The sequence below is a fragment of the Eucalyptus grandis genome, chromosome 5 (assembly GCF_016545825.1).
Source record: "Eucalyptus grandis isolate ANBG69807.140 chromosome 5, ASM1654582v1, whole genome shotgun sequence".
NCBI classification, from domain to species: Eukaryota; Viridiplantae; Streptophyta; class Magnoliopsida; order Myrtales; family Myrtaceae; genus Eucalyptus; species Eucalyptus grandis.
In genome coordinates this window covers 54,088,170-54,112,976 of record NC_052616.1, presented here as the reverse complement: position 1 = coordinate 54,112,976, position 24,807 = coordinate 54,088,170, and the positions used below count along the sequence as shown (strand labels likewise).

At 43.7% G+C, this 24,807-nt stretch overlaps 1 pseudogene; it reads right to left on the bottom strand.

Annotated features, from left to right (window-relative positions):
* Positions 1 to 24,807, bottom strand: part of LOC104445536 — a 165,881-nt pseudogene that overhangs the window by 8,695 nt on the left and 132,379 nt on the right.

The window sequence follows — 24,807 nt, the reverse complement described above, 5'->3', positions numbered from 1 at the left end:
AGTGTTAATCTTTTAGCCATTCATCTCTATAAGATATGCATATGTGTTTGAGAAATGTTTTGCAGGTCAAAGTTATCCAAATCTGCAAAGAAGGTTTTGTCACCATCAAAAGGGGGAGATTGTTGGAGAAATCTTCGTGAAGTGTTTTGAAGTTGACAAAACATTTCCATCAGCCTAGTACGAAGGTGCGGACTCGTAAGTTAAAGTCTCGAAGACTTAGGACAGCCGAGACTCAAGACTCAAAGTCTATCCTCATTGACAGTCTCTAATCCGTTGAAGAAAGGTTATCCGTAACTGGATGTTTTGTTCAGGATTTAACTTATCATCTGGAGAAGATCTCGTGGTTGGAGAAGACATATCGAATCCTTTGATTGATCAAGATTGATTCAATGACTGAAGATTCGATGATTGTCTAAATATTATTGGAATGTTCTACTTATGGAAACCGAGATCCCGATTGTATGGGCGAACGAGGATTGATGGGCTATCAACACGTTCCTTTAATAGCTCGAACAATCTTCCTAATTGATTCCGTCCAACGGGTAGATTGGAGGAATTCCTTTGGTAAGTGTCAACGGGTATGATGGCATAAAGGAGTATATAAGGAAGACGTTCTTAGTTGTTCGAGGTGTGCGCGATAGAAGAATTCCAAAGTACAAGCTCCTATTTGTTTAGATAAATCCTTTGAGCGAATACTTGTATACAAAAGAGAGTCTATATTTGTGAGTGACCTTGAGGAGGTGTGGTAAAACATCTACTTTGTGGAATCAAGGCAAAGCTGTGCTGTAACTTCTCTTTTGATCATAGTGAAATCCAGGTAGGTGGGCTATCGGTGCGGAAGAGTGGACGTAGGCTTGGAATAAGCCGAACCACTATAAATCCCGTGTTCAATTTTCTCTTCCTCACTCTCTCTATCTCAATCGTATTTCATTTTGTTAATTAAGAGAGAATTTACTTTCTATCATATGTTAAGAATCGCTTCCGTATATCGATAAATTGTTTAGGCACCTATTCACCCCCCTCTAGGTACTCATACTAGCAATATCAACAACCACTCAGAATCCACCACGAAGACGGAGCACGAGGTGAAGTGTCGACTCCTTCTGGATGTTGTAGTCCGCCAGGGTGTGGCCGCTGGTTTGGGGAAATGCCTTCCTTGTCCTGGATCTTAGCCTTGATATTGTCGATCGTGTCTGAGCTCTCGACCTCCAGAGTGATGGTCTTGCTGGTGAGGATCTTGACAAAGATCTGCATTCCTCCCCTGAGCCTCAGCACGATGTGAAGATCGACTCCTTTTGGATGTTGTAGTCGGCAAGGGTGCGGCCGTCCTCGAGTTGCTTTCCAGCGAAGATCAAATGCTGCTAGTCTGGTGGGATCCCTTCCTTGTCCTGGATCTTGGCCTTGACGTTGTCAATGCTGTCGGAGCTCTCCACCTCGAGGGTGATCGTCTTGCCGGTCAAGGTCTTGATGAAGATCTGCATGCCTCCGCGGAGAGACGGAGGACAAGGTGGAGGGTCGACTCCTTCTGGATGTTGTAGTCGGCTAGCGTACGGCCATCCTCGAGCTGCTTGCCTGTGAAGATGAGAAGTTGCTAGTCCGGAGGAATGCCCTCCTTGTCCTGGATCTTGGCCTTCACGTTGTCGATGGTGTCGGAGCTCTCGACCTCGAGGTTAATGGTCTCGCCGGTGAGGCTTAAGGAAGATCTGCATGCCTCCCCAGAGCCTGAGCACAAGGTGGAGAGTGGTCTCCTTTTGGATGTTGTAATCGGCAAGGGTGCGGCCGTCCTGGAGCTGCTTGCCGGCGAAGATCAGGCGCTGCTGGTCCGGCGGGATGCCTTGCTTGTCCTGGATCTTGGCCTTGAAGTTGACGATGGTGTCGGAGCTTCCCGGTGAGGGACCTGACGAAGATCTGCATCTGCAAAGCCAACAAAACAAGAATTCGAGCCTTCCTTTCAACTGTCGGAACCGAGAAATCAAGAAAACGCGAAGGACAGGAAACGAGAACCCAGATTCAAGATCATCAGATCGGAAAAAACCAATTCACACATCGCGAAGAACAGAAGAACAGAAAGATCAGAGGTCGAGAAGCCTACGTTGAGAGAACCGGTTGAGAAAGAATTCTACTTCGAATGAGGTGTGAATCCTACTCCCAAAAAACACCTGCATTTTATAGCTGGGGGGAAAACCAATGGGAGACCGACACGTAGCGACATGAGGTGTCTGCCACTAGTCCAATCGACTCTTCGTGCCAAGAAAGCGACAAGAGAAAGGTAAAGGCAACTAAGGTCAATCAATTTCGGTAAAAAAAATAAAATAATAAATTACTTTTTTTTTGTCGAAAAAAAAAGTAATCAATTTATTATAATTACTTAACTTTATTGATATTTCCAGGATTCCCGGTTGAGGTGGGGCCACCGTCAACCGGCATCATCGGGCAAAGAAAATCCAATGTAGTGTCGACAGGAGCGATCATGAGGTGTCCCGCACCATTGAAGTCGACAAAAGAAAGGTAACGGGCGACTAAGATCAATTAATTTCAGCAAAAATAAATAAATGAATTACTTAACTTTATTAATATTTTCAAGATTCGCAGTTGAGGTAGGGCCACCGTCAACCGACACCATCCAGCAAAGAAACCCAATGGGAAATCGACACGCGGCGATCATGACGTGGCTTGCACTGGTCCGATACGGCAACTCTTGGTGCGACGGAGTGACAAAAGAAAGGTAAAGGGGCAACTGGGTGGATGTCCACTAGTAATTATTGGTGGATACTTACAGGACCCAGTTTCGACATTCATATTTTGTTTGGTTAACGAGGGATCATGAATAATACTTCTTGTATGTCCTGAGCAAGCGGGTGTAGAGCTAATGTACTCATCTGGCTAATATCGTCTGAAGTCCATGACAGGAAAAAGGTTACACCATGTCCAGTTTTAATTCCTGTTACTGTTTAATTTAATTATGCTTGCAACGATTGCCTGATTTTATTTGGATTAAGTTATTACTGGGAAGTGTTGATAAAGATTAATGCCTAATAAATCAGCGGAGTTTAGCGAATGCTTGAGATTCATTTTGATTGGAGTATGGTAGTTGCTGAAGGAATATAAAGTGAGGTTGACATGATTCTAAATTGTCGAGTCTTCAGATATGAGGTGTAAAATCAACTAAAGACTTTGGCTAATGCCAACAAGGTGGCAGGAACTTTGTAGGTCTGATGGAAAACAAAAGAAATGGAGACCCTTTTGTGACAACCAAAGCTGCGTGTGGGATTTAAGTCAAAAGCGGAAAGACGTTTTTATGTTTTCCTCCCCTCTTCAATATCCACTATCTTTCACTGGCCTGCAAATTCTTGCTGACCAAATTGATTATTAGGGAAAATGATGTGTGTAGCAAATGGCAGATTAGTTGATCAAATATGTTATGTATTAAAGAGTTCTCATTGCGGGTATTTGTTACTGATTTGTCGTCAGACCATGCACCTTGGCCATTTGACCAGTTGCCCAGAAGCTGGAACTTCTTGGTGAAAAACTTTGGAAGATCACCTAACATGGAAGTGCTCCGAGAACTATTCATCAATCAAACTTTGCTGCAAATTCAACCTTCCCTCTTGGAAAGGGGGAGGTCTGTTGAATCTTGCGGAAACGTGGTACAAATATAATTTACAAAATATAACTTTCACTATTACAATATTTTCTCATACCACATACAATACTCAGACAACTCTACACAATTTCTCTCACACTCACGTGCATATACAGCACACTCTACTCAACACACTCTCAAGACCCCTACACACACCCACACACCCCCTTGGACTTCTTACTCACACACTCTTAATTGGACACTCAAATGAGGAGCAAGTTGCTCCTATTTATAGGATGGAAAGTTGGTGACTTTCCTAACTTTCTACACTATTCTAGAAGTATTATTATTATTTTATTATAGCCTCACAACTAGATTTCTTTGGAGAAGTCTAGAAGTGGTGCAGCTTTTCTTGATGGATTTTGCTAGAACATTCTAGAGAAGGGAGAGATCTAGAGAAATCCAGAGAGAGAAAATCTGGAGGACAGAGATATGGAGAACTCTAGAGAAAGAGAGAGATCTAGAGAACTCCAGGAGAGAGAGAGGCGGTGATCTTCAACACTCCCCCTCACCGACTACTCTCTCTTGATATAGTAGCCATGCTGATATTGCTTTTGGACTCTTCAACTGTCTTCCTCCATTCAGCATATTGCGAAGCTTCCTCAGATGTGGATGGCTCTATGGCTTCATCTTCAGTTGCTTCTCTTACTGCGACTTTCCATTGAGTTTTGTGATCCTTGAATTTTTGTAATGCCAATTCATTATGCCCTTTAGTCTCCTTTTCCTTCTTCTCACTCAATTCGGTCTTTGTATTCGACATATCTTCTATAAGAATTTTGAGGTTGGAACTCATTCGATCAAGCCTCTCATTTGTGATTTTCATTTCGTGTTTCAACCGATTCAGTCCCATCCGAAGCACTTTAGTGGAGATATCTTGATCCTTTTTCTCATAAAATTTCTTCTCCTCGATCTTATTCCACCTATCCTTGCACCATGGGATGTTGGATATAGATGGCCTCCTTTCCTCAAAGAAACCTTTCTTCTTCTCCTTCATGTTTTTGATATCTCTCTCAAAGCATAACCAATTGGGAACATCATAGCGGGCTTGAGATCCTGAAGCTTCTGCAGCTTCTTGAACTCAGATCGGAACTTCTCTAGCTCCCTATCTTTTGCCTTGAGCTCTCGATTCTTCTGTCTCAGCATCTCGTCCCTCTTTTTCATCATATTCTCCATCTTTGCCTTCTCAACTTTTAGCTTCTTTATCATCTCCTGCATCTCTTGCAGTTTCTTTTCATGACTACTTGTTGGCGTTGTTAGTTGCTTCTTCAAGTTGTCCCTTGGCTTGCTCTTATTCGGGGTTGTGTTAGTAGCCGTCGAATCATCCAACTCAATTATACAAGCAGTTGCAAGCTCTTCTCGTTCTTTCATTGCAACAGGCGCTTGAAAGTCCCATTCTTCTTCGCTTTCAATCTCCTTCTTACAGGAAGTGACGACATTTCCTTCTTCTCGCCTGTACTAACAGAATCTGGCAATATGTCCTACCTTGCCACAAATGTAGCATCGTTTGCTACGCCTTTTGTTGCTCTTATCTTCATCGTTGTCATCGTCACGATCTTGACGTGCTCCCCCTGGTTGATAACCCTTCTTTTCGGGTTGCCTCCACCAATCTCCATGATCTTTCCATGATTTGCCATCTCTTGCACCTGCTCTATTTCTATTCTGGCCCTTGAACCCTCTTTTATTACTGAAGAGGGCACTTTCATCCTCCTTAATTGAGACCTTAGGGATTTGTTTATCTAAGGCCTCTTGATTGGCCAATATATTCTCCAACTCTGTTAGAGTTGGCTCATTTGCCCATCCACAAGTAGCCGTAACAATACCGTTATACTCTGGCCTTAACCCATGAATTATTATTCTTCTCATTCTTGTCTCAGAGATGGCATTCTGAGGATCTAATTTTGAAATTTCTTCGCAAATAGATTTAACTTTAGAAAAGTATTGACTTACCGTCATACTTTGTTGCAAGGTTGAGAGGAGCTCGTTCTCCAGGCATTGTAACTTGGCATCGTTTGTCCTCGCAAACAGCATCGCCAAGTTATCCCAGGCTTCCTTCGGGGTCTTCACACTCTTTATGTGTTGCAATAATTCATCTTCAACAGTCACAGCAAGCACATAAAGAGCCTTACCCGATTTTATATTCTATTTTCTTAATTCACTATCATTCGTGGGTGGGGTGGTGTTGCTCCCGCCAACAATATCCCACAAATCTTGTCCTATCAAGTAATATTGTATGCGGGTACTCCAATTATTATAATTAAAGTCGTTGAGCTTCTCCATCCCATTCATCGGACTCGAGAAATCCACCATAGTGACTTGAGTATAATGCCCCGCACTATACCAAGTAAGCTTGGTCCCGGACCAACCAACTTCACAATCCCAGATTGTGCACTGGCAGAACTCCGACGTCCTTCGCTTCTTCGCTCCTTCGCTCGACGATCCCTGACCGCCTTGCTCACTTACAATGGTCCCCGACCACTGTCTTCGCATGGCCTCCGACGACCTGCTCTGATACCACTTGTTGAATCTTGCGGAAACGTGGTACAAATATAATTTACAAAATATAACTTTCACTATTACAATATTTTCTCATACCACATACAATACTCAGACAACTCTACACAATTTCTCTCACACTCACGTGCATATACAGCACACTCTAATCAACACACTCTCAAGACCCCTACACACACCCACACACCCCCTTGGACTTCTTACTCACACACTCTTAGTTGGACACTCAAATGAGGAGCAAGTTGCTCCTATTTGTAGGATGGAAAGTTGGTGACTTTCTTAGCTTTCTACACTATTCTAGAAGTATTATTATTATTTTATTATAGCCTCACAACTAGATTTCTTTGGAGAAGTCTAGAAGTGGTGCAGCTTTTCTTGATGGATTTTGCTAGAACATTCTAGAGAAGGGAGAGATCTAGAGAAATCTAGAGAGAGAGAAAAATCTGGAGGAGAGAGATATGGAGAACTCTAGAGAAAGAGAGAGATCTAGAGAACTCCAGGAGAGAGAGAGGCGGTGATCTTCAACAAGGTCATGATGTTAAGTTTTAAGCGTAGAGTTTGACTCTCACGTTCTATAAAGAGATAGAGTAAAAGTCTGAGAATGAGATAAGAGTTAGAGTAGGAGAAACAAAAATAAAATTTTATCTCAATTAGTCTCTTATGACTGTGCTAACACTTACTCTTGCTGAGCCTTTGATTCCACTATTACTAGGCATATGCAGATATTGTTCATACTCAGTGAAAGCCCATGTCTAGATATGCTAGGAGTGGGAATAGTACCTGGGGCCTTGCAAACTTTTGCTTTTACTGAAGTACCTCGTGTTTCCATTGGTGTATTTTCTGCAAATATGGCATTTAATATGTTTACCATATTAAATTCATGTATAGGCACACTGTGATATATAAATGGCATTCTTTTAGCAAAATCTGTTTTGTCATTAATTCTCCTAGTCTTACTCTTTTGCTTCCTAGAAGTAAGGCATCGTAGTTTTCTCTATCCCCTCCTCTCCAATCTCTTCTGAGTTGCATGAGTTGCTTATGCAAGATACATTATAAATTGAACTTTACTGCTGCATTTATCCGCAAGAGTAGAATAGATTCATCCGGACCATCACTAGTTTATTTGGGTAATTTCATGAGATGGACAATTGAAGGATTCTCTTTGATTGATCAATAATATTTTGACCATCTTTCTTCGAAGACTTGCAACTTGTTGCTTCAGCCAATGGTAGAGCTCTTCTCTATCCTTTATAGCTAGTCGTGAAAGTTTTAAGAATTAACGATGACAACGTCAATTACATTTTGAGCCCATCCTGTCAGTTGATAGGATCATTTGCTGCAAGTTAGAATTTGTGGCTGAATTATGTTAAATTTAATTCTACCTGCAATGATTTCCTGATTTTATTTGGATTAAGTTATTATTGGGAAGTGTTGATAGATATTAATGGCTAATATATCGTGGGAGTTTAGCATACACATGAGATTCATTTTGATTGGAGTATAGTAGTTGTTGAAGGAATGTAAAGTAAGGTTGACATGATTCTAAATTGCTGCAACTTCAACCTTTTCATTTGGGAAGGGGAGGTGAGAAGTTCAATTCCCCACATTTTCAAAGGGGTCGGGAGTGAGAATGTTTAATTTAGGTGTGGGTTCAACTCTTACGCTTTGCAAAAAAGTAGAACAAAAATCTAAGAGTGAAAGGAGAGTTAGAATAGGATTAACAAAAAAAAAAAAAAAAAAAAAAAAACTTTATCTCGCTTAATACACATACTCTTGTTGAGCCTTTGGTCTCACTATTACTAGGCATCTACAGATTTTGTTCATACTTAGTAAAAGCCCAAATCTAGATGTACTAGGAGTCGAACTAGTAACTACGGCATTGCAAGCTTTTGCTTTTACGGAAGTACCTCGAGTTTCCGTTGGTGTATTTTCTGCAAATATGGCAATCAATATGTTTACCACATTATATTCATGTATATGCACATTGTGATATAAAAATGACATTTGTCGCGATCTCTTTTTTTCTCGGCGCCCGCAATCGGGTACGAACACCTAAGGAGGCTAATGGCTCGGCTGAATTTATTAAGCCGGACTCTCCCAAGTCCACCAATTCACGACTTTAATAGTCTGAGTTTTTAACCTGTAAATCAATTTTTAAATTGGAGTCGCCACTAATCGATTTGGGGTGGGTTGATTAGAAACCCAAGTGAAGTATCGGGAGAAATACTCACTCTTGCGCAACCAGAGAAATTAGGATCGGGGACTTTGATTACACTAGTTAATCACTAATGCCCTTTCGGTACCTAATCTTGTTTAAACCTGAGGTTTTTGGATGTTCGAGGGATTTTCCATGCATTTGTGGGAGGAAAAACATTTTCTAGGTCTTTTCTAATTTTTGGACACAAAAGGGATTTTTTTGGGATTTTTTTGGTATTTTTGGGAAAAATACAAGTCTTTTTGGCTTTTTCTAAATTTTTTGGCTTTTTCATGAATTTTTGGCCTTTTTTGGATTTTTGGCATTTTTTGGAAAATATGGAATATTTTTTATTTTTTTTATTTTTTTGGAAAATAAAATATTTTTATCATTTTTTACTATTTTTCGATTTTCTGGAAATTAAAACATTTTTTTAATATTTTTGGAAAATAAAATATCTTTTGGATATTTTTGTTTTTGTTTTTGTTTTCTGGAAATTAAAATGTTTTTTTAATATATTTCGAAAAGAAAATATATTTTTTTTTTTTTTGGAAAATAAATTATTTATTTATTATTAAAATATTATTTTAAAATAAAAAACTACCCGGGTCGGCGACCCGAACAAGGAGAGGCCCGCAACGCGGGCCCGACTGGATTTTTTTCATTTTATTTATTATATATTTTTTTTTATTAAAACGATCGTGGCGGGCGTTCGGGGACGCCCGGCCCGACCCGACGACCCGAATCCGATCCGACCTCGCGACGGACTCCGTGGCGAACCCTACCCGGGTCCGACCCGACTTCACGACCCGGCTTCCCGCCGCCCTGGAATCTCGCGAAACCCTACCCGGTTCCAAGACCCGGATCCAATTCGACGACCCGGAAATCGCAAACCCTAAGGTTTGTGAATCCGCGGCGCCGAAGGGGGAACCGAGGTGCTTGGCGGCGACGGCGACTACGGCGCGACGACTATGGCGACGGCGACTACGGCGGCGACGACAGAGGTGACAACGGCAACGGCGACGACAGCTAGGTCAACGGAAAACGGCTACGATGAACAATGATGCCCTTTTACCTTTTCTCGAACGGGAACGGCGATGGCGGGCGGTTCGCGATGGTGGAGGTCGCGGTGAACAACGACGGTGACGGCAAGACTAGGCAACGACGGCGGCACTCAGCTTCCCGATCTGGCGCGGCCGGCGGATCGATCATGAAAATGGCTCCGGGGGAAACACGACTACAAACCCTTTGAGGCAACGGCGTCGGGACTTGGTCGAGGTGAACGGCGTTCGGCGGCAACAACAAGCGGCTAAAAAGAACCGGATCTGCTGCGTAGATCTCGGCCGGACCTTCCTCGGCCTTGATCTCTTCTCACTTAGGCCGGATCCGAGCCTCCACCGGCCGGATCGACCTTCTCGAGATTGCTCGCCGCCCGCCTTCCCCGAAGTCTCTCTCGTGGAAGGTGGGCCGAGCTCGCGACTCGAGCTCTCTCTGCGCTCGCCTTTCAACCCTTCCCGATGTCTCTCGGTGAAGGATTTTCGAGCTCGCCACGCCCTCCGACGATGCTTGCGGCCACCTATTTATAGGCAAAGGAACTCCGGTCGATGGAGGGGCTCGGTCGCCGGCCTCCGGCTTGCCCACCGGTTTCGCTCGGCTGAACCGGTGTCCCATCGAGCTTTCAGCGTGGCTCGCTCAGCATTAATGGCGCCCGATCTTATCATCTCCGGCCGACGTCGGCCTACTCCCCTCGGCCGTAGGCCGTCCCTTCCCGCGTCGCCGGCCACCGCGCGTGAGATGCAAGCAGGCGAGGAAGAAGAAGGGGAGGAAGAAGAAGAGAGAAAAGGGGCCGGGCCAAGGGTGAAGGAAAATGGGCCATATGGGCCACGCGGAGGGGGAAGAGAAAGGGAAAAGAAAAAAGGGCTGGGCTTTTGCTTTTTTGTTTGTTTATTAATTATCTTATTTATCCGAAATAAAATAAAAACTTAATAAAATAAAATTAACCTAATTAAAATTGAGGTGTCATGTTTGCCCCTCTTTGAAGGTGAGCTCGCAGAGGTTGCATTCAAAGACAGACTAATACCTCAATTTTATCCATGCATGCGTAGTAGATTATATTTTATTTGGGACTTATTATTCTAAAGAGCAATATAACTTTACATATACTAAGACAGATAAGAAGATACCTGTAGTTACTTACCGAGAGTGAGTGAGATAGGGTGTGAACCCCGAGTTTTGGCAAGTATCAAGGCGTCATCTTACCTGGTGATATGAGGAGGTTGCTTTTCCAGGGCTCGAACCATTCTTTGGTCACCTATTAAAACAATCAATGATTTGTCTAGGACCCGAACCTTTTTTCGGTCGCCTTGACGGGAGACTGCTCTTCCAGGACCCGAACCATTCTTCGGTCGCCTGTTGGAGTAATCGGTGGTTTGTCTCGGACCCGAACCATTCTTCGGTCGCCGTGACGGGAAGTTGCTTCTCCAGGACCCGAATCATTCTTCGATTTGCTGTTAAAACAATCCATGATTTGTCTAGGACCCGAACCTTTCTTCGGTCGCCTTGACGGGAGATTGCTCCTTCGGGACCCGAACCATTCTTCGGTCGCCGCCGGAGTAATGTCGTGGTTTGTCTCGGACCCGAATCATTCTTCGGTCGCCGTGACGGGAAGTTGCTTCTCCAGGACCTGAACCATTCTTCGGTCGCCTGTTAAAACAATCCATGATTTGTCTAGGACCCGAACCTTTCTTCGGTCGCCTTGACAGGAGATGCACCGACCTTTCTTAAGGCATCTCATTTGTGGGTGCCTGATTTGTATCGAGGACACCAATTGATACCTGACCTTTCTCGGGAGATGCGCTGACCTTTCTCAGGGCATCATATTTGTTGGGGTGTCTGACCTCTGTCAAAAACACTGGTTGGAACCCGACCTTTCTCAGGAGGATGCACTGACCTTTCTCAGGGCATCGATTTGTGGGGTGCCTGACTTCTGTCAAAGACACCAGTTGGAACCCGACCTTTCTCGGGCGGATGCGCTGACCTTTCTCAGGGCATTGATTTGGGAGATACCTGGACATTCACAGGCATATTAAAGAGTACCTGAATATTCACAAGCACTAACATGAAGGATATTTGGGCCTTTGCAGGCGTCGAAATGGGTATTTGGCTGACCATAGGCATTGAAGGGGTATTTGGATGATCACAATTATGAATTCTTGGGGGATACTCGGACATTCACAAGTATCGAAGGGGTACCTGGACGATTACAGGTGCAAACTCTTGGGGGATACCTGGATGATCACAAGCATCGGAGGGGTACCTGGACGATCATAGGTACAAACTCTTGGTGCATGGAATATCGAGGACGTACCTGAGATATTCATGTGAAAATATCGAGGATGGGTCTTGCATATATGTGAAGGTCTCTCACCTGCTGGTATTTGGAATATCGAGGATGGGTCTTGGATATTCATGAAGGTTTCTCACCTCCTGGTAGTTGGGAATATCGAGGATGGGTCTTGGATATTCATGAAGGTTTCTCACCTCCTGGTAATTGGGAATATCGAGGACGTACCTTGGATATTCATGAAGGTCTCTCACCTCCTGGTAGTTGGAATATCGAGGATGTGCCTCACATATTCATGAAGGTTTCTCACCTCCTGGTAATTGGGAATATCGAGGATGTACCTCGCATATTCATGAAGGTCTCTCACCTCCTGGTAAATGGGGAATATCAAGGACGTGCCCCGAATATTCGTGAAGGTCTCTCACCTCCTGGTAAAGGGAATTTGAATGTAGCACGAGGCTTACCTGGATTGCCGCCGGCACTTAAAAGGGGTGGAACACCTGGATAGCCACAGGTGTACAAAACACTGGGATACTTGGATGAACACAAGTATTTAATGATACAACCTGGGACCACTTAGTTGGTCCAAGTGTAAGAAAGCATACCTGGGTAGGCGCAGGCACACAAAGCAGTGGAATGCTTGAACAACTGCTATTATTTGGGGACAACTTGGGCAAGTTGAGTGTCATGAAAAGGAAGTACCTGGACAACGGTGGGTACTTGACGATATGGGGATACCTAGACAGCAGTGGGTATTCCAAGAGATACTTGGTCAGTCACAAGTATCAATACTCTAGGGACAACTCGAACAAGTCGAGTGTCAGGAAAAGGGAGTATCTAAACGGTGGCTGGTACTTAAAAACAATGGGATGCTAAGACAACAGTAAGCATCGAAACTCAAGGGACAACTCGAATAGGTCGAGTGTCAAGAAGAGGGTACCTAGACAGTGATAGGTACTTTAAGAAAAATGGGGACAGGGATATGCTTACCTGGCAATATCTACGATTTTCGAGAGTATGTCTACTATTTGCACAATATGCACACATGATTGTATATGCTGTAAATTCATGAGTTCAAATGAGATTCATGCATGATAATTTTGTCAATTTTGCATCATCTGATTTCCACCGGGGAAGATTTTGAAAGACAACCTTCATTTAGAATGTAGATGTCTTGAGCATGCCAGATGAGGGACTTTCAGTCTGAAAGGACTTTCCGCTCACTCTCATGGAAAAGGCTATCCTGACCATTGATGCGGGATTCATAAGGACCACACTATCTCACTGTCATCATGTCAACAGGGGTCTGAGTATTCTCGCAAACGGTATGACTTTACCAATGTGAGAGGTCTTTGTTGAAATTGTGATGAAGACTTGGTCAACGGCTCATCAAATGGGACCGTCGAGGTTAAGGCTTATGAACGAAGTGCTGCACGATCATCTCCGGGTTTGCAAGTCAAGAATCCTGCGAAAAGAGATAGAGTAATCTTGCTCGTACTTCTTCGAGCGATGCTTATGAACATATGAAATCCTACATTAATTGAAGTGCCCCTAGTTTGAAGAGACTTTTACAATGGGATACAATGTAGGCTTGATTCATGTGTAAAAAGGTAGAGCTGGTGATTGCCTTGGCATTTGTCACCAATCTTTCTTCTCACTATCAAATGGAGGTTCTATGGACCACAATAGCAACTTTTTCTTGGCTGTATTTTTGACTGGGGGGCATTGGCCTTGCTTTTACCAAGCACACTGCTTTTTCCATGCCCTTATTTTTATTCCAATTCTTCATTTATGGGCATTGACCTTGCTTTTACCAGGTACACTGCTTTTTTATGCCCATGTTTTTTCATTCTTGTCGTTGGAGGAACTAGCCTAGGCAAGTTCAATCGAAGCACCGTTATTAGACTCTTGAGTCTTCATCTTCAGTAGGCGTTCTGGGCTATGCTACTTAAATGGCAATAACTTCTGTTTTGCCTCCATGTGAGGGCTAATTTACAGACTCAATTGAGTTGTACAATAGATACAAGTGCGTAAAGAAAGAATTGTTCTTCATGACTCTAGGGCACTTAAATTAATGTGAGTGTTCATATGCAATAAAGACACCCAAAGATTGATGCAAGTGCGAGCAAGAAAATTTCTATCTCTCTTCTCACCTTGTGATGCTGCTTCGCTTCTAATTTGCCCCAGTGTAGGGGTTGTTCTTGACGGGGGTATGAGAGAAGCTTCACCAATGTATGGGGCTTAATGGGGTGAGCGATGGAATGCCTCTCACTATTTTGGTTATCGTACCATTCGCGAGAGAACTCTTTATCCTGCAGCCATGGAATCTTCTGCACTCATCTCACAAGTGTATAGATAGGGGACTGTGTGTAGGATATGGCTTGCCTGTCATCATTCTGACACGCCTCATCCAGCATGCTCAATTAATCTTGTATTCTTCACTTAACTGTCTATTCTAATAATTCTTAATGGAATCTGTGATTTAGACAGACAAAATCATCATGCAAAAATTCATTTGGAAAAGGCATGCAGTATTTTAAATGTGAGAGTTTGTATTCTCAAAACAAATGAATGGTTTTGCTCAAAAAGACCTTGTTGACAGCTTTAAGGGTCAACAGAATATGTGCTTCCAAATATGTTAAATCTTGGATATCAAAAGAGCTATTCACAAAGGGGTGTCGATGATTGTCCCTATTGATTAGGAATATGACACATGGATGATCAGCCGGGGTTGGGAATCTAATCGGGCATCTTTGTTTCTTTTTCCTTGCTTGGATCACTTGGTTTGCCTTGTTTAACCACTTGATCTGGCTCTTGAATTCCAATGTTTCCTGTCCATATGAGTTCGGAGAGTGAGTGTTAGAAATGATGCCAAATTACCTTTTCCCCAGAGTTTATTTGTGCTGGTTCTTAGGGAAGTTGCTGATGGCCTCTTTTACATTTCAATGCTTTCCTTCTACTAGCCTTTCCTACTTGTGGCCCCGTATTCATGATTGCTGGTCGTTGATTGATTTTCAATGCTTTTCTTCGTGGAATTTTTCCTTCGCTTCTTGCAAGAGCATGTGTCCGGGAACAAGAAGTGAGGCTTCAGATTCTAAGATTGTTGAGGGACTGAAGGTTTCTTTTAACCATACTAGTTCCTGAATGACGCATCCTTTACACCGAGCTGGGCAAAATTGACAGGGATTACTCTTACGCGTCTGCTCGGGTAATGTCGATTTGCTCAAGTTATGCCATCGAGTTTGCTTCTTGATTTATGACTCTTCCTTAAAGGCGGTCATCACCATTCATTTTTCTCCATTGAGTCAAACACACATTTTTTATGATGGTGTAAATACATCACTCATATATAAAGGTGCATAAGCATTTTCATTCGATAGAGAAGTGCTTGGCAATGCCGACAATAAACATCTTTCAAGGGTAGTACTTTTTACAGCATCGGAATTAACTGGTTTGGAGAATTCCCGCCCGTCCATTTCAGTCAGAATCAAGGCTCCTCCAGGGAGTATCTTCTTTATTACATAAGGACCCTTGTAATTAGGGGCGAACTTGCCTCCGGGCTCTGGAAAGATTGGCAGCGTCTTTCTCAAGACTAGCTCATTTACCTCGAAGTGCTTGGGTCGCACCTTTTGATTGAACGATCGAGCTACCCTTTGCTGGTAACACCGACCATGACAGAGGGCTTTCAGTCATTTTCGTCGATCATATTCAGTTGCTCAAGCCTTTGTTGTGTCCATTCTTCCTTGGACAATCCCGCTTAGGATAAAATTCGCAAGGAAGGATTTCTACTTCTACGGGCAAACCGCCTCCATGCCGTAAACCAAGGAAAAAGGCGTTGCCCCAAAGTGGAAGTTTGAATCGAAGTTCGATACGCTATTAGTGCGAAGGGTAGCCTCTCATGCCGCGTCGCGGTAGTTTTCAGCTGTCTTGGATAGGATTCTCTTGATGTTCTTGTTGGCGGCTTCCACAGCTCCATTCATTTGTGGACGATAAGGGACGAGTTCAAATGTTGGATTTTGAACTCAGAAAACAATTGATCAATCAACTTGTTGTTTAGGTTTGACCCATTGTCAGTGACGATAGCTTCCGGTACGCCATAACGAGCGTTTATGTCACGTCTGATGAATTTCATAACGTTTCGTGCAGTTACGCTTGCATAGGATGCAGCCTCGATCCATTTTGAGAAGTAGTCGATTGCGACCAAAATGAATCGGTGCCCATTTGATGCCTTCGGATTGATTGGGCCAATTACATCAATACCCCATATTGAAAATGGCCACGGTTCAGATAACTGATGCAATTCAGTTGGAGGGACATTTATCTTGTCCCCGTGAATCTGACAACGATGACAGCTTCGCACATGCTGAGCACAATCACTCTCTAAAGGGAACCAGTAATAACCCAATCTCATTATTTTCTTGGCCAACATACGTCCATTCATGTGAGGGCCACATACTCCCCCATGTATTTCTTGCATTATTTGTGTGGCTTCATTTGCATCCACACACCTTAGCAAGACTGAGTTATATGATCTTTTGTACAAATTTCTTTCACCGCGACGAAGAACCTCGAAGCCATTTTCATAAGGTATTTTCGATCGAGGAGTGCTTTCTTTAGGGAATTCCCGCTTCGGATGTATTTCATGATGTCGTAATACTGGGGTTTCGTCGGGTTCTTGATTATAGTCATGCAGTGGGCCTGTCTTGTCAAGACTTCAATTTTCAAAGGCTCTACTTCTAACCCTTTGCCACTTGTAACATGGATGATAGTGTTACTAGTGCATCAAGAAACCGGTTACGAATTCTAGGTAGGTATTCAAATGAGATGTCCTGGAATTCTTCTACCAATTCTTCCAAGTAGTCGTGATAAGGCACTAGTTTGGCGTCTCTTGTCTCCCACTCGCCCCTGACCGGGAGGATAATTAAGGCGGAGTCACCGAATACTTTTAGTTTTGTTACTTCCATTCCAATAGCCGCCTGCAGGACGAGGATGCATGCTTCATATTCGACTATATTGTTGGTGCATGGAAACATCAATTTTGCAGCCACAGGATAATGCTGCCCATTTGGGGATATCAAGACCGCCCCAGTGCCTGAACCTGACAAATTTACAGCTCCGTCAAAGAACATAGTCCATGTGTCCTCTTCTACTGTTGAAATTCGGTCATCTGGGGAATGATCCTCGCGTACTTCTTTAGGGCAATCTGCTAACATATCAGCAATCACCCGACCTTTAACTGATTTTTGCGACATCACCTGTATGTCGAATTCTGAGATTAGGATTTGCCATTTGGCCAATTTTCCCACCAAGGCCGGGCAACCAAGCAAATACTTGATTGGGTCACTCTCGATTACAAGGAATGTCCGGTAATGCAAGGTATCTTGCCGGAGTCTCGTGGCAACACCCATACCAATGCAGCATAGGTCTTTTCTGATTTGGAGTAGTTTTGTTCTGATGTGGTGAACTTTTTACTCAAATAGTAAATGGCTTGTTCCTTCCCATCATGGGGTCTTTTCTGTGCCAACATTGCACCTAGGGATTCACTGTTGATGGTAAGGTAGAGGGTCAAAGGGTGTCCTGGAGTCGGGGGTACTAAAACCGAGGGTTTCATCAAGTACCGCTTTAAATTTTCAAACACCAGTCGGCAGTCATCATCCCATTCGATTTGTGCATTTTTCTTGAGAAGTTTAAAGAAAGATTTTGCAGTTTCAGAAAGCTGGGAAATGAATCGCGCAATGTAATTTAATCTTCCCAGGAGGCTCCGGACTTCTTTAACAGTCGAGGGAGGAGGCATCTCAAATATCGCTTTAGTTTTTGACGGGTCCACTTCTATCCCTTTACAGCTCACAATGAATCCAAGTAATTTTCCAGAAGTCGCCCCGAACACACATTTTGCTGGGTTCAAGCGCAACTTGAACTGGCGAAGTCGATCGAATAATTTTTCCAAGGTCTTTACATGGTCTTCTCCATGTCTGGTTTTGGCGATCATGTCATCGACATATACTTCAATTTCTTTATGCATCATGTCATGGAAAAGGGTGACCATGGCACGTTGGTAAGTTGCTCCAGCGTTTTTCAGGCTAAAAGGCATGACCTTATAGTGAAAAGTCCCCAAGGAGTAATGAATGCCGTCTTTTCCTTGTCTTCCTCCTTCATTTTTATTTGGTTGTATCCTGAGAACCCATCCATGAAAGAGAAAAGTTTGAATCCAGCAGTACTATCCACAAGAACGTCTATGTCAGGTAGCGGGAAATCATCTTTTGGGCTTGCTTTGTTCAAATCGCGGTAGTCGACACAAATCCGGATTCCACCATCTTTCTTCTTCACTGGTACAATGTTTGCCACCCAACTAGGATATTGTGAGACTTCGAGGAAGCCTACCGCCGGGAGCTTCATTACTTCTTCTTCAATCTTTTTGACAATTCAGCTTAGCTCTTCTTAGCCGCCGCTTTAGGGGCCACATCGGGGTTGGTTGGCAAGCCGTGCTCCACGATCATTGGATCAAGGCCTGGCATATCGGCATAAGACCATGCGAATACATCTTGATATCTCTTTAGGAGGGCAATTAAGCTTGCAGCTTCTTCTTCAAGAAGGTTTGCACCAATCTTTATCTCCCTTGGATCTTTTATGCTGCCTAAATTGACAATGATGGTGTCTTCGTAGTAGGGGCCTTGCTTCTTCGTGGCGCTTCCAATTCCATTGAATTTCGTCGGAATCATCAAAATCATCATCTGAGTCATCAGAATTGCTATCGTGGCTACTTACGGTGTTGGTTTGGACCGTTCCCATACCTTCGCCTGCCGCTATATTATTCCTGTGTCATAGAGTAGATAGGCTAAGGGAACAAATAAGGTTAGTAGCATGCATGCTTCTTTCTTTTGAAAAGGTGATAAATTGTGCTTGAAGATTTAGGACAAGGAAACATGAGGAGACCCGGGCCTCAGATTTCTTCTTTCATTTGACGATTGGCTATCATCAACGGGCCGGTTTGGTGTGTCTCCTCATGCCCTCAAAATGCTTTCAACTTTATTTATTAGTAGACGGATTTACAGGGTGATTTCAAAAAATAGTTCCTTGAGCGGAACTGATGTTGAAAACAAGCCAGACATTAAAAAAATATGTAAAGTTCCCACGTAGGGGAGTATGCAGAGGGATTAAAAGGATTCTACTCGAGCGGGTCTGCACCCATTTCCCCTGACGATCCTTTGTTAATAGCGCCCACGAAGAAGTCTTCATACTAGTTGCCAGCCACGTCTCCTTGTGCTCCCAACTTTGTGGATTTCAGATCATCCACGTCTCCCCATCCATCAGGGACGATGTTGTGATGATGATCATAGAAACTTTGGGGAATTGAATAATTGACATAGTAGTCAAATTTACCACTTGGTTGGCCCAAAGTGTCTATGATTACCTCTCCTTTATGCGCCTCCTTAGCATGCTCAGGGAACATGGTACGGGTGCTAGGTACCACGAGGAGGTGATCATTGCCGAAACACAACCATGGAGAGCGGAACGTGAATACCCCAGCATCCAAAAGATCTTGAACCTTGTCTCTCAGGATGGTGCAGTCATCTAGCGAGTGTCCTAATTCCCCTGAATGGTAATCACATTGCTTGGATGGATCATAATCAAGGAAGTACTCGAGGGTAGGATGGTTCAGTTCTCTGCCGATTACCCCTTGCTCGAGGAGGATGGGGAAAATAATGGACATTGATTTAGGAAGGGGCGAATATGGCCGAGTGCTTCTTGGGGATAAGGGTAGCCGTGCCCCTCGCCAGGTCGTGTCAATAGGGTCCTCTTCATTTACCACTAGCTCCTCATTGTGACGAGAACGGAATGCACAGGTAGCTTGAGCGAAGTTTTCTGTCAAATGGTGTACAGTCTCGCGTAATTCTTCGACTTGGTGTCGAAGCTGGATGAACGAGAAGTTATCGCATGTCTCTTCTAATTGCTCTTCCTCAATGGCACCTATGAAAATATCCTCGAGCATGGTGGTCATGTCATCTGCCCCTCCTTTTTTATAAGTGAGGGCCAAGTTGTGTCTTCCCCGGGATTATGGGCAATTTCACGCTTTCGAGGTTGAACCATTTTGGAGTATCCACTTCCTCTTCCTCATGCATCATCTTGGCTGGGCCCGGGAAAGTTTCCTCGAGACGGGGATATACAAGGCCGACTTTTTTCTTTGCTTTTCTATCTGGGGAATATCCCAAACCGATAGTATAGGGTCTTCTCCGAGCTTCAATAGGCTGACGAATGCCTTGGCCTCTCCTACCAAGCCCTTGTCCTGAAAGGAAACCGTGTCCTATCATGATTTTTCCTATCATGATTGCAGCACTTGATATCTCGGGGACGAGGGGCAAAGTCCTCGAGTTTCGTGTATAGTAGACACGAGCTCGAACGATTGATAGCTAGCTTCGCTCTTGTCACTAGGTTCAACATAAGGAATGGCCGTCTCGTGGTAGATGCGGTGATCTTCTTCTCCTCAAACCGTGATCAGTTTTCCTCCAACCATGAACTTCACACTTTGGTGGAGGCTTGAAGGTACCGCTTCCCGCGACGTGTATCCATGGGCGCCCTAAGAGGAAATTGAATGCAAGTGGGGATATCCATCACCTAGAACAAAATTTTGAATACGGTTGGGCCAATTTGAATGTCGAGCTCGATCTCTCCCACTGTTTCCTTCTTTGTTCCATCGAATGCTCGACCAGAAGTCTTGGGTACGTGGATCCATTATCTCTCTATTTTAAGGCGACAAAGTGTCGCTAGTGGACATATGTTAAGAGCAGATCCATTGTCAATCAGCACTCGAGCGACGTGAGATGCGTTGCACTTGACTAATATGTAGAGGGCCTTGGTGTGTCCTCTACCCTCCTCAGGGATCTCTTCATACAAAAACGCCATATGATCTTTTAGAAGGATGGTACCGACAAATTCCTCAAGTTTGTCATGCTCAATAGTTTCGGGGACATGTACTTCACTTAATACTTTCATGAGGGATTTCTAGTGCTTGCGGATGTCCGAAGCAATTCCAAGAGAGAGATCTCGTGCCGGTGATTTTCAGAATCGTTCCACCACATTATATTCGCTGGCCTTAACTACGGCCAAAAACTCCTTGGCTTCTTCGTCAGTGATAGGCTTAGCAGACTGAGTATTTGCTTGAGCATAGGTTCGCCCAGATCTTGTGACCAAACCAACATCAAGGTCATAAGACCATGGCACCGCATTGTTATATTTGTATTTGTAAGGTTGGGGAATCTCGATGACTATAGCTATTTCTGCTGTTGATGCTTGAACAATGGCTCCCTTCCTTTCAAAGACGCTCTCGGGTAAGGTGGAATCATTCTTCTCCTTTTCCGCATTTAGCGCCGCAAATTCTTCCTCCCAATTGATGAGGACTTGCGATATGGTAGAAACTATGTTGGCGTGGCCGGCGTACACAATTATTCCGGCCTCTATCATTCTTAATACCATTTCCTCCATTATTGCGAAAGGCAGTATTTCATTGTTCCGGATAATACCCGGTTTCTACTAGCCCTCGATAGATGTCGACCATATGTGCATTGACATTTGATTTGACCGGCTTCGAACTGAATATCATGTTTACTTTGTCAGCATGATCGGGGAGCGGATTGCTTTGGACATTCGGCTTCACGGTTTGGAATGAGAAGGCCTTAGTATCCAGAGGTTCGGATTCGATGCTTAAGGACGAAACACTCATCGGTTGAATGGCCTACTTCTCCCATGTGATAGTCACATTTTTGGACGGGTCATAGCTGGAGAAGCTTTCAACGTTAGGTCGTCTTGGTTCGATTGAAAGGAGGCTCTTGTTTCAAGGATTGCCAAAACCTGGGAGGGAGATCCAGGAAGCGGAGTGAATTGTCTTCGGTTGTTGTAGCGCTGGGGTGGACGGTTATTAGTCTATTGTTGGCCTGTGCTCGTCTGAACAGTTGGGGGGTGACCGGTGTTTGCAGTGTAGGTGGCATTGACATCGATCAAGGATTCTTTATCTTTTTTCATGTTGAGCCTTCTGCTGACAGGTGCAGGCTCAATGAACCAGCCATCCCTTAAACCTGTCTCAATCTGCTCTCCCACTGGAATGAGTTGATTGAATGATTCAGTGATCGTAGTCACCATCCGATTGCGGTATTCAAAAGGGAGGGTTTTGATGAACATTTTTCTCAATTCAAAGTTAGTTGGCTCCGGACTGATCTGGGCGGCGAGATTCCTCCATCTAATAGCATATTCTTTGAAGGATTCTTGCTTTTTCTTTTCCGTGCGATCAAGATCCTCACGAGAAGGGGTAATGTCCATTATGAATTTGTACTGTTTGAGGAATGCTTCACTTGCTTCACTCCATGTCTCGATGAGGTTTATGTTCTTTTTGATGTACCATCTCGGGGCGGGACCTATCGGGCTTGGACTGAACAACGGATCATTAAAGGTTCATTATTAACGTCTGGGTCATTCGAACCAAGTACATCGCAAGTGAGCTCTTGGGCAGGTCGTGCCATCGTACTTCTCGAACTCAGGCATTTTGAATTTTTCCGGCATTTTGACCTTAGAGTAGATGGAGAGGTCTGTTGGAGTAGGATCTTGAAGGCCCTGCAATTGCTTTAGCCTCTCTTCAAGCTTCTCAAGGCGTTTGTCATGTTCAGTCTTAGACAAATTGTTGGGCTTTGCTTTCGACTACGATTTGGTGCGTATCCTCCTCCAATTCGGGCATGTTATCATCGGTATCTCTTCCTTGATCACCTCGGGTAGACGATTGCGGTAACAATACTTCGATTGAGTCGGGGGGCGGGAGCCAATTTGCCTTGATGGAATCTATCCGTTTTGAGAGTTGTTGAAGCACATTGAAGACTTGCTTCATTTCACTTTCCATAATCTCGAGACGGCTTGGTACATTTTCTTTGGCCATTCTAGCTTTTGGATTTGGTGAATACGATTATGACGTGATTACCTATTAGCATAGAAAATGGAGAAAACGTAAATGGGGGAAACACATGAAAAACTGGCTCATGGCAAGGGTCGAGTCATTCTTATTTATTAACAGGAGATTTATACAATGCTAAAAAGGGCTTTTTACATCAGTTAGAACGACCCTAGATATTCACATTAGAAATATTCACATCAAAAGTCCCGCTGCCCATTTTTATATGCGATGGGAAGTTCCAGTCTTGTGAAGCTGCTTGCTTCTTCGTGCTAACTTCGATACGTGTCTCTTGCTGGTCTCCAAGCTCTTTTCAAGAGATTCGATTCGCCCTTGCAGGGTAAGTTTATCAACTACATCAGGGATTACTGGTTGCAGCTCCTTGGGAATTATATGGTTGAGGATGTAGAATGTTGATGCATGATGAACTTTTTCTTGTTCCTTTAACCTTTCGGGGCACGACGATCTTTCAGTGTGACATCTACTCCATACGTTCTGAATTATGCGGATCTCCTCCAAGTAGTTGTAATCGTACGGGTGAAAAGATTCGGAACAACCCGATTTGAGCGGTGGCGGGATTTCTTGAAGGACCCCACCGACGAGCCACCCTATATGGATAATATGAGGTAGCTCCGGAGAGGCCCAAAGAACGGGATGGGGTTGTAATAATTAAGTGCAAAGCGCCTCTCCTGCAATGAACCATTTAGCTCGCCATAGGAATGTCTCAGGGACCGGGTTTTTTAGCAAGTTAATCCACCGAGAATACTCTTCATTGGGAGAATATTTTTCCAAGGTTTGAAACTTTTGCAATGGGTGTTTAAACTTGTTGATTTCAAATATTTGCATGAGGTGCCCAAATCCTTTGATATGGGAAAAGAACCACATTTGTAAAATTTCTGGAGCGGCCCTCATGATTTTTCTTTTTGGTCCTTGAAACGATTAAGGGATAAAAACGTTTCGGCTAAAACCATATTCACATATCCTGCTCCAAAATGACTTGATTTATCACCCATGTGATTGAAGGATCTATAGCATTCTTTCGATGGGGAAAGATAATAAAACCAAAGAATGCTAAGAGGAAGATCTTGGCTTTTTGGGTCATTGATTGTTTTTCAAAGCATTCATTAAAGATGATAGCGGAAAAGCATTGTTGTTGGCTTGAACAATTTCTCTTACCAAATGATTTTTAGAAACCGTGATAGACTAACCACAGGTCAATGCCGATTGGCTTGGCAAGCTCGCTTCCCGGGGGCATTCCTATGGCGAGACCGTACTCTTCTAAAGTCGGAGTCGGTTCAAATTTGCCGAACATGAAGGTGGATGTTTGGGGCACCGAAATGTGGTAGTGCTTGCATGACCCTGAGTGGATATTGATTTGGAGCAATGGGAGGAGATGACCGATTGATTTGATTTGACGCACTCTTGGCCGAGTTGATCTAACTACTTCCACCATCTGAGAAGTTCTCCCTTTGGGGTAGGAATGAACTGGATATCAAATCTTCCCATCACATATAAGAAAGGGAAATACACAACCTGACCCTATTTTGCCATAAGCCATAAAAAGACCGAGTAAAAGTAAAGAAATTACTTTTGCTTTTTAAAAAAAATGGCAAGCACAAAGACATGCGCATGGGACGTGCGGCTCGATTTCTAACGAGAAGGATTGTTGAGATTAAAAGGATATCCGCCCGTCGCGAGTCTTGCGTTAGCAAAGATACCCTCCTAATCTCGGCTAAGAAATTCGGGGAAAAGAAAGGCAACCTCTACATCGTAGTCTCGCGTTCGAGGTCATATCTTTCTTAACACCATCCTAGAAATCCTATGGCGGCTCAGGTCCGGCGGCCGGGTTGTGTGTGCTATGTGTAGTGTTTAAAACAGTAAAGCATGCACAAGGTTTATAATCACAAGATAATTTGTTTTAAGCAAGATTAAAAATCTAAGCCTTTTGACGCATATAAAAACCTAAGTTAGTAAAGATATTAAACAAGACATAAAGGCCTAAGTCCTCAAAGTCCCCGGTGGAGTCGCCAGGCTGTCGCGACCTCTTTTTCTCGGCGCCCGCATCGGGTACGAACGCCTAATGAGGCTAATGGCTCGGCTGAATTTATTAACCCGGACTCTCCCAAGTCCACTAATTCACGACTTTAATAGTCTGAGTTTTTAACCTGTAAATCAATTTTAAATTG